The 19,787-nt window shown below is 45.5% G+C and overlaps 1 protein-coding gene across 2 annotated transcripts in view; it reads right to left on the bottom strand.

Annotated features, from left to right (window-relative positions):
- LOC121442032 (discoidin domain-containing receptor 2) overlaps positions 1 to 11,184 on the bottom strand; it is a 120,684-nt gene extending 109,500 nt beyond the window's left edge. Inside the window, exon 1 of one of the 2 annotated variants that reach the window (XM_041643472.1) lies at positions 11,060 to 11,184. The gene's annotated coding sequence lies outside the window, so the exon portion shown is untranslated. Of the gene's footprint in view, positions 1 to 10,634; positions 10,726 to 11,059 lie in introns of those variants that run through there. The other variant, XM_041643471.1, reaches the window with a different exon arrangement.
- Positions 11,185 to 19,787: the final 8,603 nt, after the last annotated feature.

The following is a 19,787-nucleotide window of genomic DNA, read 5'->3' as shown; positions in this document are numbered from 1 at the left end:
GGAAGGAAGTTGCTGATTTTAATAATGTCTAACTTCTCAACTATCTCCTTCATGTACAGTCGGGTCTTGGGGTACATTTGGTGTTAACTTTTGTGAAGGACGTCAGCTATTGTCTTGATTCATTATGTTCACTATGAGAAAGACTTCCTTGTCTTTGCTGTGTTGCTCTTACTCCTTTGTCATCTTCTTTTTGATTGATTTTATTGAGCTCTACATTTTTCTCTGTTCCCCTCTCTGCCTCTCCCATCCCCTTCAACTCTCTTCCTTTGTCCTCTTTGAAGGCATTCACGAGGGTCTATGTAGGGCTCTCTGATGGAGGAAGGTCATTGGCTAATAAAGGAACTGCCCTGGCCCATTTTATTGGTTAGAGGATAGGTGGGAGGAGTAAACAGATCAGAACGCTGGGAGGAAGAGGAAGTGAGGTCAGAGACTCCACAGCTCTCTCGGGAGCAGACGCCAGAGAGAGACGCCTCAGAGAGAGACGCCATGCTCCTGGCTCCTGGGCTATGAAGCTCCGACCCAGGATGGACTAGGCTAGAATCTTCCCGGTAAGACTGGTTCTCACAGATTATTAGAGATGGGTTGATCGGGATAACAGGATTAGCCAGTAAGAGCTAGGACTAAAGGGCCAAGCAGTGATTAAAAGAATACAGTGTCTGTGTAATTATTTTGGGCATAAGCTAGCCGGGCAGGCGGCCGGGGGTGCTGAGAACGCAGCCCTGCCGCCCCTATTACTTCATATGGCACCCACGTGATGGGCTAAACCCACTTAAAAAACCTGAGAAGGCTTAAAAATAAGGGAGAGAGAGTTTAACACAGATTTTTGCTGTTTGTTGGTGGCGTGCTGTAGAGAGATTTCCTGATTCGGCAACAGTAGCAGAAAAAACGCTGTGTCATTTTAAAGCGCGACTTCCTGGGGCTGTGCCGCCATTGCGATCTCTGTCTGGCTCCTGCGGGAGACAGAGCTTTTGAATAGAGCATTTGGAGTAAAGTGCTACGATTTGTTTGATGGCAACTAGACTCGCTGTGTTCTCGGGTCTGCTCTGCTTGTTAGAGGCACGCATGCGCTTTCATCTAAGAGAGGCTTCCTGACTCAGCTTTAGCTGCAAAGCCTGCAGCTCATTAAGAGGTCCCAACACTTAAACGGTGTTGACGAAAAGCTGAACGCATGCTTTTCGGTTTTCAGCCATAGCAGGAAAAAAAGCTGCGCTGTTTAAAAATGCTGGCTTTCTGGGCCATCCTGCCAGGGCAAACTCTGACTGTTTGAGGCAGGAGGGCCGGCTACCGAGAGAGGACTTGAGTGTTGTGTGTTGTAGCTCACTTGCTGGCAGGGACCTTGAAATGCCATACAGTTGTTGCAGTAAACATGGCTACAGCCTGTATATCCATCATGAGGCTGGAAAGCTAAGGAATGGACTGGATCTAGCTGGCAAAGCCACGCCTTTAATCCTACTGATATTGCATGGTAAATTAAAGACTCATGTGGTCAGAAAAAGAGAGATATACAGTAAAGAGAGATTCAAAGACAAAGAAAATTTTTAAATGGTTTACAGTGTGTTAAAAATATATGCAGACTAAAAGTTGAAGTTCTTAAAGTAAAAAACAAAAAAAGGAAGAGAGTTGTTGTGTGTGGTAGCACAAACCTTTAATCCCAGTGCCTAGAAGGCAGAGACAAACAGATCTCTGTGAGTTCAAGGTGTAGTAGTGTACACCTTTAATCCCAATGCCTGGGAGGCAGAAACAGGTGGATCTCTGAGATTTCAAAGACAGCCTGGTCTACAGAGTTACTTCAGGTCAAAGATACAGAGAACCTGTCTCAAAAAGCAAAAAGTTAAAAGTAAAAATAAACGAAATAGAGGTTAAAACAAAGCTGTACAAAGATGGAAAATACACAGAGAATCTTGATACTGTATGCTATTATGCTCTCTTTGAATTGTTTGAATGCTGAGGAAGGAGCAACAGCTGCTAAAAGATATTTATTTATAAATGCTGCTGAACTAATCCGACATAGATATTTTGATGCCTTGACTTTGAAATTTGGATCTAAGGACATGATGCTTTGGAAAGGAGTTTCTTATTTTGTTTTTACAGAGGATGAGACCCTGTTCACTTCTTCTATTCCGATTTGGTATGATGGACCACGCCCTCCTGAAGGGTTGGTGTGAACGCCTTCAAAAAATTGCTTCGCTCAACTGCCAACTGAGATGAAACTAGCACACAGGTTATACCATGAAAGACCAAATTAACGACGCCCCCATTCAGCAGGAAGCAGTTTGGAGAGAAATAACTGCGCCCAAATTCCCAAAAAATGTTTATAAATGTTCTTTTACATTTAAAGGGGGATATGATATAGATATGAATAATTTGCATTAGTATAGATTTTGCTTTATTGATAGCGATTTAAGGTCAATTTTGTTAAATGTATATGTATTTCTGATATTGATTAAGGTATTGTGATTGTGTAGTTCATTTAAAAATGTAATGTATATATGTAGTTAATAGATAATCATAATAGTCAAGTTTGTAGTCATGTTAGTTAGATTTTCTAGATATATAGAGATATATTTTAGATAGACATTCTTCATGTCTTTCAAAGATTACAGAATAGGACATTTAATGTTTTAATAACTGAGGACTTTTCATGACAATGAGACACTCTGCTCCTGGCAGCACCAATCTATTTCAAGAGGAAGATGGGCATCGAAGAGGCTCGTTATGGAGTTTTAATAGCCATTTGGGCAAGAAACTGCTCTTGCCTGGACTATTGCATAAACTGGACACAGAGAACCCGCAGAGAGAGGACTACTGAACTTGCCTAAGGTGAGATGATCTTTCGGGGTTCCTGATTCATAAAAGAGTCTGCGAGACATTCTGTAGGACACAACAGATAGTGACTGAACTGACTTTGAATTTTCCTGCTTTATGGAAATGTCTGCTGGATAGCATGGGCCTGAAGGCTGAAGATGGATGCCCCAACGGTACAGAGGAACTTTGGGTGACTGTCCAGGCAGCGAGATGTCTCTGTCATTTCTAGAGTTTTAAAAGTTGCTTTTTTCTTGTTTGCTTAGGTAGTATTATATCTTTCTGGAGTCTTTGATGGAGTTAAGAATAGTTAGTTATAGTTATAGTTTTCCTTAGTTATGATAAAGTTTATTGTAACTTTTACTTGATAACTGTTTTGTTATATGTAATTTTGCTATGTTAAAGCCTTTTTTTTTGTTTAAACCGAAAAAGGGGAAATGATGGAGGAAGGTCATTGGCTAATAAAGGAACTGCCCTGGCCCATTTTATTGGTTAGAGGATAGGTGGGAGGAGTAAACAGATCAGAACGCTGGGAGGAAGAGGAAGTGAGGTCAGAGACTCCACAGCTCTCTCGGGAGCAGACGCCAGAGAGAGACGCCTCAGAGAGAGACGCCATGCTCCTGGCTCCTGGGCAGACGCACGCTATGAAGCTCCGACCCAGGATGGACTAGGCTAGAATCTTCCCGGTAAGACCGGTTCTCACAGATTATTAGAGATGGGTTGATCGGGATAACAGGATTAGCCAGTAAGGGCTAGGGCTAAAGGGCCAAGCAGTGATTAAAAGAATACAGTGTCTGTGTAATTATTTTGGGCATAAGCTAGCCGGGCAGGTGGCCGGGGGTGCTGAGAACGCAGCCCTGCCGCCCCTATTACTTCAGCTCTCCATTCTGTTCCACACGACCATTTGTTTGTCTTTGTGAGTACTGCACTGCCTGGATTACCGAAGATTTCTAGAGAACCCCAAAGTCAAGTGTTGCCAGCCTTTCAACTGTTTTTCTCCATCAGCACTGAGTTAGCTATTCTGGCCATTTGGACTTTCCATATAAACTTTTTTAAATTAAGCAGGATATCACCATGTAGCTCAAACTGACCTTGAGCAGGATCTACTTGCCTCAGCCTCTCTGGTGCCAGGATTCAGGCATGTACGCCACCCTCAGAACTACACATAAACTTGACCATCAGTTTATCAATACCCACAGGCGAGCTTGCCAGAGCTTGGGTTGGGATTTGGATTTTTTTCAACTTGGAAAGGCAATTTGTTTCTGTAAAAAAGGTACATCATGACCCAACCAAGACTAATAGGCAGCAATTTGGATTTATTTTTAATTTCCTTTCATGTCATTTTTACATCATCGTCACCATCTTAACTTTAAAACTACAAACTCCACACCTCTGGAAATCAGAGAAGCATCTGAGCCAGGTGGGTAATGCACACTGGTAAGTCTAGCACCGAGGAAGACGAGACACAAGTGTCTCCCTGGGTTCAAGAGCAGTCTGAGCTACTTAGTTAAGTTCCAAGGCAACCTGGGCTTCAGAGTGAAAGTCCTAACCCAACAATAAGCTAACAAGAAGATCTGTACCTAGTCACCCACGTAATAGCTAACACTTATTTGGAGGATTTTATTTCCACCCTCTCTTCTTTAAATTGGTTGGTTCCCCTGTAAAGGTCATGTAGTGTTGACCTCTAAGTCTTACAAGTCTCCCTGAAGTTAAGGATGGCAAAGCATTTAGGGGCAGCTCCCATGAGGACGGCCAAGGTGTGAGCTCCTTTTACAAACTCAAATATGACTTCAGTTTACTTCCAGTGAGCAATGTGAGTGGCATGTATCAGTGTGATGGTGCTTTAAATCTACCAAATCACACACACACACACACACACACACACACACACACACCTTGCCACGTGGTGTTCGAGCTTGGTTTCACTCTTTGATTAGACATGGAAAGATGATCATGATCATGATGAGGACGGAGACAGTGGCACACAACAGTGATGCTAAGGAACACAGCCCCAGCCCACAGTGGGACCTAGTGGTAGCGGTTGCTCGCTTATGCTGGTACTGTCTCCTCTATACCAGGTTAGGAACTATTTTATACTGCTTTTGACATTTTCCTCTGTCGCTGCTGTGTGTGTCTCTGTCACCTAATGTCCTGAAGACAAAGACTCTGTTTGGTTCCAGATCCTTCATTTTCAATTGTTGATATATTCATCAGGTATTAGCGGATGTCTGTAATTATTCAGTCCTAGCTCTGTTGGGTGTTGTACTGAGTGTACAGCAGCTGTTTAAATCAATGAGACTTTAAACTATGGGTATATGACATTATACATGGTTTGAAAAGAAAAAAAATGTGATTTATTTCATTTATACCTCCATCATAACTAACAGAGAACATGGAGTGTTTAATAAGCACATAATAACTAATTGATTAAAAATAAAAGATACCAATGCAAAAATGCTGTCAGCAGAGCAGCGGTGTGAGGGGTGAGGGAAGGTGAGAACTCAGGACTGCGCTCTCAGTTTTTCTGTAGGGATAAAGTTGCAAAACACAACATTTCCAGTCTTTTTGTAAGACACTTGGCTCTATCGCTTGCAGGAACCATTTCTGAATTTCTATTTCTGAATTATTTAATCATATTTCGGCAAACTTTAAAGCACAAAATCTAATCCTGAATGACAATTTTCCAAATCAATCAAGTTTTGTCCAAATGCATGTGATATTCCCCAGAACCTGAAGCAATAACTGTCTAAAGACATGAGGAAAAGGCGGTGATGATGGTCCCATTGGTACAGAGCTGGCTGCACAAGCATAAGGTCCTAGGTTGGATGTCCCAGAACCTGGCACCGGCGGTGGTCACGCACACCTTTAATCCCAGCACTCAGGAGGCAGAGGCAGGCGGAACTCTGAGAGTTTGATCCCAGTCTGGTCTACAAAAGCTAGTTCCAGGATAGGCTCCAAAGTTACAGAGAAACCCTGTCTCAAAAGCAAATAAATAATAATAATAATAATAATAATAATAATAATAATAAAAAGAACCTGGCATGGTGGCACATGCTTGAAACTCTAGTGATGGGGAGATAGAGACAGGCAGGTCTCTAGGACTTGCTAGCTGGCCAGCCTAGCCTACTTCAGGAGAGAGAGTGATTTACAAACATACGAACTTGGACATACACAAACAAAGAAAGAAATGATCATAAATGATTATAATCCCTAAAACTTAGAACTTAGAAGGTATATACCAAATAAATAATTGCTGAGGAATTGTTAAATCAATAGAGAAAAAACAAAATTATAGTAGACAATGTAAGAATGCTATATAACTCATTATAGATAGAAATATACTTTTTATGTACCAATTAAAATTTTAATGAAACTAACCTTTGAGTTTTAAAAATAACACCATTTGAGAAGAAAAGGTTAATGAGAAACCTTTTGTCTTAGACAAGAGAATTCAGACATTATCTCTGTTCAATGTCTTATAAATTCCTAATCTACTAAATTTAAAAAGAAAAATTAAAAATCACTAGATTACTCTAATTCATCTCCCATCTCAATTTATTCTGGCTTCCTATGCCATTAAGACCTTAAACACAGAAGTTGGAGAGAGGGCTAAATGATTAAGAACACTTGCTATTCTTGCAGAGGATCTGAGTTCAGTTCCCAGCACATACATCAGGCAGCACACAACCACCTATAACTTCAGCTGCAGAGGATGCACTGCCCCCTTCTGACCTCAGTGTTCACATACAGACATATATGTATTTACACACACCCACAACTTTAGAGTTTTTTTTTCTCATCTTTATAAAAAAAACCCTAAACACAATCTTTAGCAAACTTAACTGGGCAGATTCCTATGAAAGATACCGATGAGCATCCCCACAAACCATCTTTCTATGAACAATACTTTCCAGTTTCCAAAGCATTACCTTCTCTGAACTGCTCACCCCCCCCAAAAAAAAATAAAGAAAACAAAAGTTCATAAACAACACAAATGAGATTGTATGTATCTCCATGAAGATAAGTCTCCTCCTGAAAAATAATAGCGCTGGGATCAAAACCTCATAATACGCACTTGCCTGCCAGGTTCTTCCCACCACCTGCCCTTCCCCCATCTCTCACACTGTAGTGCACCAGACAGCATTAACCAATCTCTGAGCAAGTTCGAGGGACTCATCAAAGATTTGAGGTGGGCATGAAGCACAGCAACAAGACTCTATTGCCAACAAGGCTTAGTTTCTAGAAAAGTTATGGAAGCTCAGCACTGCGGCATCAGTCTCAAGCCAACTTTTCAGCATCTTTGTTTGTGCATTCATCTTCCAGGCCAGGCCAGTACTGACAAAGTTGACCTCCCCTGTGTTTACATGCCAAAGTGAAAGTCTAGCTAGCGAGTACACAATTTGTCAAACGACAGGATCTTACAGGGCTGGAGGAACTACAGAAACTTGGAAATACTCAATGGTTCCACAGGAAACGTTAAGAACAGAAAACAAAATTTAGAATGGACCTCAAAAAAAGCGAATCGTTTATAAGCAAATTATTTATGGAACATGCAGCCTTGGTTATAATATATTCAAATATATGCAAATACCATGAATAAAAAAACAACTTAAAGTCCCTCAGTTCCATCACTGGGTCATTGGAGTTCCAGCAAATATCACTGGACAGTTATCTAGACATATTTGCTAAGTTGTGTCATTTTGAAAAAAGTCGAACAGAATTGAATTGAAATACCTTAGACTCATGTCAGCACAAATACTTATCTCTGGTCAAGTTAGAAAGGCCTGGATAACACCTCAAGATACCAGCTCCCATAGTCCACCTTTGGGTATTTTGATTTAATTGTTCTAGAAGTCCTTAAGGTCTATGCATGGTCCCAAATTACTGCTGAACAAGTCTCCCAAAAGATCATCTTATCAGCATAAGGACACACACTGGGGTTTTGAGCCCAGTTGCTGAGTCCAGAGAAACTCTGGTCTGCCTGGGAATATTGGGCACATTCATGGCCTGGTAATCCCTGTTGGCAAAGAGTCAACTGGTTCACACGCTGCACAGCTTTCGGCAGACCGGGCACATAAAGAGTGTACTGTGTCTGTATGGCAGGCAAGTCCACAATGGTGTGAGCTAGCGCACACTAGCGTGTGTGGCCGTCCATGTTTAGGCGGGGCTTGCTTTGGCCTGTGTGTTTGAGGTGATGGAAAACACCTGAAGGTGCATCTTCCCGAGGAAGCTGAGATAGATGCCCGAGTTAAAGCTAAACTGATGTGGCGCGCCGTTGATAGGTGGGGGGCACTCTGTCTTTATTAATGCATCTGCTCGAAATGCTCTAACGTGGAAAGGGCAGGACTAAATTTCCCACATGGCTTCCATTTCCAGAAGTGCTGTGTGAGAGGGGAAGAAAGTATTGCAGAAAGGCGAGGGAGGAGAGAGAAGGGTGAGACTTCTCTGGATGATGCCTCTGCTTTGCTCTTGGACAGGAAGACTGTTGATCCAAAGATTCTGGAAAGACCTTCTCAACATCTCTTAGTTCTGTGGTTTATAAAAGCAACATAACCTTAATCAGAAACAGAAGTAGGGGTTCCACATGTTAGCTTTCCACCCCCACCTCAGGAACACTGCCACCTTTCTGACAACGAGACCAGAACAGGCAATGTGACCTAGAAGATGTAGGGAGATGTACCTGCCCGGGAGATGATCCTGGGCCCAGATCTGTCCTCAGCTAGCTGGGATGCTCCTCCTGAGTACACCTTTCTCGTTCAAAGACAGCGCAGATCCCAGAGATGCTTAAAGTAACCTATTGGCCTTCATCCTGCTCCACTTTGGATGAGGAACCATGGAAAAACCAGACCAGAAAGGAAATTTTCAGAGGGTAAATCTATTTCTCCATGAGACAGAATTGTTTCCATTGAAAAATGGGCATGAAGGGCTGGGGACATAGCTAGCTCGTGAAATATTTACCACACATGCATGAGAACCTGAGTTCAGTCTCTTGAAACCTACATAAAAACGCCAGCTGAAGGCACATACTTGTAATCCCACAATACAGGGCCAGAGATAGGAGGATCTCTGGAACCCAGGGGCCAACCAGCCTATCTTACTCAGTGAGCACTGGGCCAATGAAAGATCCTGTCTCAAAAAACAAGGGGAATGATACCTAAGACTGACCTCTGGTCTCCATACACATATGCACACTGGTGCATGTGCACTCTCTCTCTCTCTGTCTCTCTCTGTGTCTCTCTCTGTCTCTGTCTCTCTCTGTGTCTCTCTCTGTCTCTGTCTCTCTGTCTCTGTCTCTCTCTCTGTCTCTCTCTCTCTCTCTCTCTCTCTCTCTCACACACACACACACACACACACACACACAGATGGGAATGAAGACAAAGTCCCCCTTCAGAGTGTCACACACATAGTCCCATCCAAACACCCTCCCACAAGTCTGCACCAACAGCCAGACTCAGCGTGATAAAAGTTGCTTCCCAGTACAGTCAGGAACATCTCCTACAAGTGTAAGAGGCAACATAATGAAGCCCTTCAGAGCCCTTAGAATACTTCCAGGCACATGTCTCTTAGAACAAGAAAATTCAAGAGCATTCTTATTTCCATGCAGAGAACACTGAAGCTGAAGAGCCGGAAGCACTTGAAAGTAAAGACAGAACCTAACCTGAATCTATCAACTTAAAACGCCCTGGGCTCTCTGCATAACGAAGCTAAACAGACACCCAATACCTAGAAATTAACCCACATCTGACACCCAGGTGAGTATTTCTCCAAGCACAGGTTCCAAACTTTTCCCTTAGCCTGACATCGGCACCTCCTGGTCACCCACTGAAACGTGGTAATTTGACTCCAAAAGTAAGCAAGTCCACATCCCACATGTGGAGGGGGTGATGGGAGAATTGCTCCCCAGTGATTCGGAGCACAGCATGGAGGGCCGGATGTTAGCAACGTTCGAGAGCATTAGTTGTGTTTTCTGGAAGAATTCATCTCACTTCTCCATCCCTTCCCATAAGATAGGAATAATGCCTTACACAGTGGTGGGGGCTCAGTCAAATAACAGGCAAATCTCTGAATGTGGAGGATGGTAAGGATTCAAATGTTAGATTTTTTTGTTTCCTTTTACACACACACACACACACACACACACACACACCAAGGGCCACTAGCTGATGAACCATTACTCCCATCTTCTCTATTGCTGATAACATCCTCAGGATGACCTTCCTCTATTGTTTCGTCCAAATCTTAAAAATAAGCCTGAGGAAGCGACACGGAGTGCGCCGGGAACTCACGCCATCAGCTGAGTGCATTTTTCCATGTCACTTCTAATGTGCTGAGAGACCCTGAACAAGTCAGTCCCCTGCTATCAATTTTTGAAATTAGTTCCATGAGAGGGTTAGAAGTGATGGCGATTGCAAAGACCCTTTTCCAGACTCCAGTTGCCGCTAGGAAGGATGCGGATAGCTGAATGGTTAAAATGGTGCTAAAGCCGCCACTGGCTTAAGCACTCCCAACTCTCCTCAAATGGCTGAACTGAGTAAGTCTGCCACTCTGAGAGAACTCTCTCACTTGGATGGGCCTCTTGAACCCCGGCCAGGACTCTGGGTCCCAACTGGAAACAGCCCCAATTACTCTGATAACAAAAGGAAAAGCCCCTAGCACGGAGAGACTGCGAGTCTGGGAAGCGATTGCTCCATGTCACCCACGGCAAACCCTCCAGGCAGCTGGCCTTCCCGCCCAGCCACCCAAGCCCAAAGGTCAAGCCACCCCACATCCACAGACCTCACAGTTGACCTTCCCACAATTAAATCACAAAAGGTGCTAGGTCGTGTTCTCACCAAAACTCAGGCCCTTCAAACACCACCACTCAATGCCTGAAAACACAGCTCCTGGCCCTCCTCGCTCCAGCAGCCCAACTCTGCGATCGGCCTGTCTTGCCTGCCAACATTTCCAACTCTGCTAAAGCTGTTTATTGTACCTTGCAGCTGCTATGGAGTCCTGTACTTCGCTTCGGCCTTCTTTGGTTATTGGCGCCTCTTCTTCCCTCCCTGAAACAAATCCAGACCCCAAAACGTGAGCTCTGCCTTGGTCCTGAGTCTGTAGAGCCCGGCTCCCGCCCTTCCTCCTTGATTCAAACTGTCCGCTGACGCTTTTAAAACTTTTCCTGACACACCAAGAGAAGTACACTCAGAGCTTTCGTTTTTGAAAAAGAAAATGAAGAGAGAAACAAAAAAGAAAAAAAAAATAGAGCCACATCACTTACTTCCATCCTGGGACGCCAGTTTTGAACAGAAGAAAACGGCTGTAATCCAATGTGTTCCCCCAACCCCAAAAGAAGAATTGGTTGTGAACCACTTCTTTTTCCACTTTGCCGGTGAAGGAGCCCCCGTGGTAGGCATACATCCACAGGCTGATGCAAGATGCCTTTGAGAGAAACCTCACATTCTGAGGATTCCTGGGCCTGCGCCAAGGATCCCAGCATCCAATATATTGCACATTTGCTTTCAATTAGGAAGGGGGCTGGGGAGGGAGAAGGCAAGTCACCAATCAGAGCTGTGTTCTGTTTAGAGACTATTTCTTTTGACCCAAGGGACCACGAGCAAAGCTATAATTTTCAGCAAAACCCATTCATAGAAGAAAAATATGTATAACCATAGGACAGACTTAAAGACGCGGCTCCCTCCTGCCCTCTCTCCCTCCTTGTGCCTCCCCGTGCCTTTCCCCTCCAAGACTTGGTCCCATCATAGGATCATCACCCCACCACCGTCTCATTTTTCTTACTGGAGCTGAAGCTATAAGAGCAACTTCAGGCTTGGACTCTCTTCCTTTTCACGTTTCCTGGACAGTTGAGTCACAGGCATGGAGCTGATCCTTCGTGTTTTGGCCATGAGAACTCAGAGCTGAGTCCTCGAAGAAGGTTTGATTTAATCCCTCCCCCGCCCCACTTCCTACTCTACAAAAAAAAAAAAGAAAGAAAGAAAGAAAGAAAGAAAAGAGAAGAAAAAAGAAGAACCCGGATGGTTCTAGCATCCAGGATTTCTCCTTTTTAAAAAATTCATCCCTCAACTGGCTACTGCTGAGATTCCTGCTGCTAAATGAAAACACAAAGATTTACAAACTTTCCAAATAGTTCGTAATTTTTTTCCCACTTCTCACCCAGCCCCTCCCCGCTCCGCCAGTCTCCTTTCTGTGGCCAGAGTGAAAGAGACCTCATGTGAAAATGCCATGTAGGTGACAGGGGAGGGACACTTGCTGGGCTCTCCTAACATAACTAATAGGCTTGTCCATCCACCCAGGTACTGGCCTTAACCATTCAGAGCCTGGATCCCTCTTGATAAAGCATAGGACCTAAGGGTCTTGATTTTCTGGGTGAGCAGAACTGTGGAGGGAGGCAGACGGTCACAGGTAAGTTCAGAAGACTTAGCCTCCCTTTGAGAGCTAGCCTCTTCGCGGTGATACCTCTTCCCATGGGTTTCTTCTGAGTGGGTTGCCAACTCTTCCCTGCCCTCATTTGAGTAGACAGCCGGGGAGGTGGGGGTCCTGGGGAAAAGGTATGGGAGACCTCAGTAAGTGCAGGGCTTGGCTGGTGACACACAGAAAGCCCCAGTTAGGCTGTATGAAATGAAGATTTATACTGTCAGGGGTGAGTCACTCAAGGGTCATAAGCTCAGCACGGGCCCCGAGAGTCAACAAGCAGCTGTGAAAGCCATGTTCCACAGTGGGAGAGGACACAAAGAATGAGAAGGCTGTGCCAAGGCCAACCACACAGACAATGATAGACAGAAAATGCGACTGGGGAGAAGAAAATGAGAATCTGGTTTATCTTACAAAGATAAGGGCAGAACAGAGATGCATCAGTTCAAACAGTGTAGAGCATATGACATCAGGTGTGAGGGGAACTGAGGCCCAGACATTTAGCTCAGTTTGATAAACACTTACAAAAACCATGGGTCAGACACTTCACAGGGTGTTTGCCAGAGACATCCGTGGACATCTGGCTGAAGACACATGTCTACAAACTAGGTTTGGTGGGGTCACAAGTTAAAGCTGAGAAGCCATGGAATAGCTTTGCAAAGACTGAGCCTAATAAAAGACAGGTATCTGTGGATGTGTGTCCTCAAACATCAACATCTCTCTAACGCTGCTCCGCAGGCCAGACTGACTGTTCGCTTATGTGTGTCTATTATTCTTAAGCCAGCATTGTTGAGTTCAAAACCCAAATCTCCTGGCTGTGCTTGAGGATGAATGAGCAACCCCATCAGGAGTTTGTGCACAGAGCAAGGAGACTTCTGGGGGAAAGTGAAGGCTTTGGAAGGTGCAAGACCAGGATCTGGAGAAATAGGCCAATAGGCAAAGTGTTTTCCACACAAGCATGAAGAATGAGTTTACATCCCTATGTTCACATTAAAACTACTACTAATAGCAATAATAAAAACCTGCAACTGCCTAAAATAATTGCAGTAAGGCCAGTGGACATAGAAGGATCCCTGGGGCTTAGTGGCAAGCCAGTCTAGCCAAATCAGCAAGCCCTGGTTTTAGTGAGAGACTATATCTCAGGGGGGAACAAAGTGAAAAGTCATGGAGAAAGAAACTAGACATCAACCTCTGGCTTCCATACCTGCTAGCCTATACACACACGCACATACAGGCATTCACACACACCCATGCACAAGCATGAACACACACACACACACACACACACACAGGCACTCACACACACCCATGCACAAGCATGAACACACACACACAGACAGACACACACACACAGGCATTCACATACACCCATGCACATGCATGAACGCACACACACACACGCACACAGGCATTCACGCACACCCATGCACAAGCATGAACACACACACACACGAACACAGGCATTCACACACACCCATGCACATGCATGAACACACACACACAGACAGACACACACACATAATGAGGAAATGCAAGTCCAGTTCAATTTTACCCAAGGTAAGGAGTAGCTTAGAGAAAAAACGCTGCATTTGACATTCAAACCATTACATCACCCCAAACTCCCTGTTGTCCTGGTTAATTTGAGCCACATCGCAGGTCTAATTATGAACTCTAAGAAATAGATACTATCAAAACAAGCAAGGAAAAGCTAAAAGTAGTATTTCACTAAAATACTTAAGTGCCACTTACAACATTAGGAGGAATTGGCTTTGAGATGTTTTCATGAGTGTTTTGCCTGCATGTGTGCCTGAGAACCAGATGTGTGCCTAGGACCTTGCGGCATCAGAAGATGACGCTTGATCCCCTGGAACTGGTGACCACCATGTGGGTGCTGGGAACTGAACCCGAGTCCTCTGGAAGAGCAGCCAGAGCTCTAAGCCACCGAACCAGCTCTCCAGTCCCAGAAGAATCATACTTGAGCCTCAGTTTCCCAGGCCCTCTCTGGTGGAGCCAGGAGGGCTGGGCCTCTTTGTCATTTGGAGAGTCATTGCTGAACTGGAAAGAAAAGAGGTAGCGCTTTCGGCGCCAGGAGACCCAGCATTGGGGTGAGTTTCTGGCCCACGGCGCCAGCCTGGGACGGGGAGGTAGGGGGTTTCTTGGCCCCCTGTCCTGCTTGGGCTCTCTGCAGGGCCTCTACTCCCCGGGTGCTGCCTCTTTCTTCCTGGCCCACCCAGCTTCCGTCCAGAGCCCTCCCCACTCCGCCCCCACTGTCCTCTTTTGGCGCGTAGCATCGCCCAGCGCAGCCTATCTGGGCGCTGGGTCCGAGTACCCGGGGCTCCCGGGCGGGCAGCAGTTCCTTTGTTTCTGTGGCCTGCCTGCACCAAGCGGGGTTGGCGCTTTGTCTGCGAGCTGCCCAACCAGCACGGAGGCCTGATCTTTCGGCGCCAGGAGACCCAGCATTGGGGTGAGTTTCTGGCCCACGGCGCCAGCCTGGGACGGGGAGCTCGGGGGTTTCTTGGCCCCCTGTCCTGCTTGGGCTCTCTGCTGCCTCTTTCTTCCTGGCCCACCCAGCTTCCGTCCAGAGCCCTCCCCACTTCACCCCCACTGTCCTCTTTTGGCGCGTAGCATCGCCCAGCGCAGCCTATCTGGGCGCTGGGTCCGAGTACCCGGGGCTCCCGGGCGGGCAGCAGTTCCTTTGTTTCTGTGGCCTGCCTGCACCAAGCGGGGTAGGCGCTTTGTCTGCGAGCTGCCCAACCAGCACGGAGGCCTGATCTTTCGGCGCCAGGAGACCCAGCATTGGGGTGAGTATCTGGCCCACGGCGCCAGCCTGGGACGGGGAGGTAGGGGGTTTCTTGGCCCCCTGTCCTGCTTGGGCTCTCTGCAGGGCCTCTACTCCCCGGGTGCTGCCTCTTTCTTCCTGGCCCACCCAGCTTCCGTCCAGAGCCCTCCCCACTCCGCCCCCACTGTCCTCTTTTGGCGCGTAGCATCGCCCAGCGCAGCCTATCTGGGCGCTGGGTCCGAGTACCCGGGGCTCCCGGGCGGGCAGCAGTTCCTTTGTTTCTGTGGCCTGCCTGCACCAAGCGGGGTTGGCGCTCTGTCTGCGAGCTGCCCAACCAGCACGGAGGCCTGATCTTTCGGCGCCAGGAGACCCAGCATTGGGGTGAGTTTCTGGCCCACGGCGCCAGCCTGGGACGGGGAGCTCGGGGGTTTCTTGGCCCCCTGTCCTGCTTGGGCTCTCTGCTGCCTCTTTCTTCCTGGCCCACCCAGCTTCCGTCCAGAGCCCTCCCCACTTCACCCCCACTGTCCTCTTTTGGCGCGTAGCATCGCCCAGCGCAGCCTATCTGGGCGCTGGGTCCGAGTACCCGGGGCTCCCGGGCAGGCAGCAGTTCCTTTGTTTCTGTGGCCTGCCTGCACCAAGCGGGGTAGGCGCTTTGTCTGCGAGCTGCCCAACCAGCACGGAGGCCTGATCTTTCGGCGCCAGGAGACCCAGCATTGGGGTGAGTTTCTGGCCCACGGCGCCAGCCTGGGACGGGGAGCTCGGGGGTTTCTTGGCCCCCTGTCCTGCTTGGGCTCTCTGCAGGGCCTCTACTCCCCGGGTGCTGCCTCTTTCTTCCTGGCCCACCCAGCTTCCGTCCAGAGCCCTCCCCACTCCGCCCCCACTGTCCTCTTTTGGCGCGGGGCATCGCCCAGCTTATCTGGGCGCTGAGTCCGAGTAGCCGGGGCTCCCGGGGGGCAGCGGTTCCTTTGTTTCTGTGGCCTGCCTGCACCAAGCGGGGTAGGCGCTTTGTCTGCGAGCTGCCCAACCAGCACGGAGGCCTGATCTTTCGGCGCCAGGAGACCCAGTATTGGGGTGAGTTTCTGGCCCACGGCGCCAGCCTGGGACGGGGAGCTCGGGGGTTTCTTGGCCCCCTGTCCTGCTTGGGCTCTCTGCTGCCTCTTTCTTCCTGGCCCACCCAGCTTCCGTCCAGAGCCCTCCCCACTTCGCCCCCACTGCCCTCTTTAGGCGCGTGGCATCGCCCAGCCCAGCCTATCTGGGCGCAGGGTCCGAGTATCCGGGGCTCCCGGGCGGACAGCAGTTCCTTTGTTTCTGTGGCCTGCCTGCACCAAGCGGGGTAGGCGCTTTGTCTGCGAGCTGCCCAACCAGCACGGAGGCCTGATCTTTCGGTGCCAGGAGACCCAGCATTGGGAGAGCCAACATTGGGGAGAGACAGCGTTTGGTAGGCAAGGAGACCTAATCCGGTAAAAGAAGATCCATAGGGAGCATTTGGAAGAAGAAATGGGCCGACGTCAAGGCAAGAATTCGCCCAACAAGCTGAAAAGCAACATGAAGCTACCAGAAACAAGCGACCTCACAACGGGAGGACAAGAACCCCTTAATCAAGAGGAAGGAGAAAAGATTGACTTCATGAAAGTGATTGACACCCTTAAACAGCATGTAAAAAACGCCCTTATAGAAATGGATGAGAAATATAACAGAAAGTTTGAAGAATTGAATAAATCAGTGAATGATACCCTAGAAAACCAAGGAAAAACAATCAAACAGATAATGGAAACAGTTCAAGACCTGAAAACTGAAATGGAGGCAAAGAAGAAAACACAAACAGAGGGCCGTCTGGACATGGAAAATCTAGGTAAACGAATAGAGACTACAGAAACAAGCATAACCAGCAGAATACAAGAGATAGAAGAAAGACTCTCGGATTCTGAAGATACCATAGAGAAAATAAACACACTGATCAAAGAAAACAGCAAGTCCAACAAACTCTCATCACAAAACATTCAGGAAATATGGGACACGATAAAAAGACCAAACCTAAGAATAATAGGAGTAGAAGAAGGAGAAGAAGGGCAGCTCAATGGTCCAGAAAATCTATTTAATAAAATTATAGAAGAAAACTTTCCCAACCTAAGGAAAGATTTTCCTATGAAGGTGCAAGAAGCATACAGAACACCGAATAGGCTGGATCAAAAAAAAACATCCCCTCGCCATATAATTATCAAAACACAAAGCATACAGAATAAGGAAAGAATATTAAGAGCTGCAAAGGAAAAAGGCCAAATTACTTATAAAGGTAAACCTATCAGACTTACACCTGACTTCTCCATGGAAACCATGAAAGCCAGAAGGTCCTGGATAGATGTACTGCAGAAACTGAGAGACCATGGGTGCAAGCCCAGATTACTATACCCAGCCAAGCTTTCATTCACTATAAATGGAGAAAATAAAATTTTCCAGGATAAAAACAAATTTAAACAATACGCAGCCACAAATCCAGCCTTACAGAAAGTAATTGAAGGAAAATCACTAACCAAGGAGTCCAACAATGACCACAATACCTCAGACATCTAGAGACCCTTCACCAACACAAAACAAAGAAGGGAAACACACAAACTCTACGACTAAAAAAAAATGACCGGAGTTAACAACCACTGGTCATTAATATCACTTAATGTCAATGGACTCAACTCACCTATAAAAAGGCACAGGCTAAGAGATTGGATAAGAAAACAGGATCCAACATTCTGCTGTTTACAAGAAACACACCTCAACCACAAAGACAGGCACCTACTCAGAGTAAAGGGCTGGGAAAAGGCCTATCAAGCAAATGGTCCTAAGAAACAGGCAGGTGTGGCCATACTAATCTCTAACAAAGTTGACTTTAAACTTAAATCAATCAGAAGAGATGGAGAGGGGCATTTTATACTCATAACAGGAACAGTTCATCAGGATGAAGTCTCAATCCTGAACATCTATGCCCCTAATATAAAAGCACCCACGTACATAAAAGAAACATTGCTAAAATTCAAGGCAGACATCAAACCGCACACACTAATAGTAGGAGACTTCAACACTCCTCTCTCACCAATGGACAGGTCAATCAGACAGGAACCTAACAGAGAAATAAGAGAATTAGTGGAGGTAATGAATCAAATGGACTTAACAGACATCTATAGAACATTCCATCCAAATAGGAAAGAATATACCTTCTTCTCTGCAGCTCATGGAACCTTCTCGAAAATCGACCACATAGTCGGTAACAAAGCAAACATCCACAGTTACAAAAAAATATTAGTAACCACCTGTGTCTTATCAGATCACCATGGATTAAAGTTAGAATTCAACAATAATGCTACCCCCAGAAAGCATACAAAGTCATGGAAACTGAACAGTCAACTATTGAACCATAGCTGGATTAAGGAAGAAATAAAGAAAGAAATTAAAGTCTTCCTGGAATTCAATGAAAATAAAGAAACAACATACTCAAACTTATGGGACACTATGAAAGCAGTCCTAAGAGGAAAGTTCATAGCACTAAGTGCCCACTTAAAGAAAACAGAGAAAGCTCACATTGGAGACTTAACAGCCCACCTGAAAGCTCTAGAAAAAAAAGAAGCAGACTCACCTAGGAGGAGTAGAAGACTGGAAATAATCAAACTGAGGGCTGAAATCAACAAAATAGAAACACAGAAAACAATACAAAAAATCAATGAAACAAAAAGCTGGTTCCTGGAGAAAATCAACAAGATTGACAAACCACTATCCAAGCTAATCAAACGGCAGAGAGAGAATTTGCAAATTAATAAGATCAGAAATGAAAAGGGGGACATAACCACAGACACAGAGGAAATTCAGAGAATCATTAGATCTTACTACAAAAGCCTATATGCCACAAAATTGGAAAATGTAAAGGAAATGGATACTTTTTTAGATAAATATCATATACCAAAGTTAAATCAGGACCTGGTGAACAATCTAAATAGACCTGTTAGTCGCGAAGAATTAGAAGAGGTTATCAAAAACCTCCCTACCAAAAAAAGCCCAGGACCAGATGGTTTCAATGCGGAATTCTACCAGATCTTCCAAGAAGATCTAATACCTATACTCCTTAATGTATTCCACAAGATAGAAACAGAAGGGTCATTACCAAACTCCTTTTATGAAGCCACAATTACTCTGATACCAAAACCACTCAAAGACTCAACCAGGAAAGAGAACTACAGGCCAATCTCACTCATGAATATCGACGCAAAAATCCTCAACAAAATACTGGCAAATCGAATCCAAGAACACATCCGAAAAATTATCCATTATGATCAAGTAGGCTTCATTCCTGAGATGCAGGGCTGGTTCAACATACGAAAATCTATCAATGTAATCCAGCATATAAATAAACTGAAAGAAAAAAACCATATGATCATTTCATTAGATGCTGAAAAAGCATTTGACAAAATTCAACATCCATTTATGTTAAAAGTCTTGGAGAGATTAGGGATACAAGGGTCATACCTAAATATAATAAAAGCTATATACAGCAAGCCGACAGCTAACATCAAATTAAACGGAGAGAAACTCAAAGCCATCCCACTTAACTCAGGAACACGACAAGGCTGTCCACTCTCCCCATACCTCTTCAATATAGTGCTTGAAGTTCTAGCAATAGCAATAAGACAACATAATGGGATCAAGGGGATTCGAATTGGAAAGGAAGAAGTTAAACTTTCGTTATTTGCAGATGATATGATAGTGTACATAAGCGACCCCAAAAACTCCACCAAAGAACTCCTACAGCTGATAA

Source organism: Microtus oregoni, unplaced genomic scaffold, assembly GCF_018167655.1.
Source record: "Microtus oregoni isolate MIOR12 unplaced genomic scaffold, Mior012 000086F_ref0000336, whole genome shotgun sequence".
In the NCBI taxonomy this organism is placed as follows: domain Eukaryota; kingdom Metazoa; phylum Chordata; class Mammalia; order Rodentia; family Cricetidae; genus Microtus; species Microtus oregoni.
This window is presented reverse-complemented; position numbering and strand designations above follow the sequence as displayed.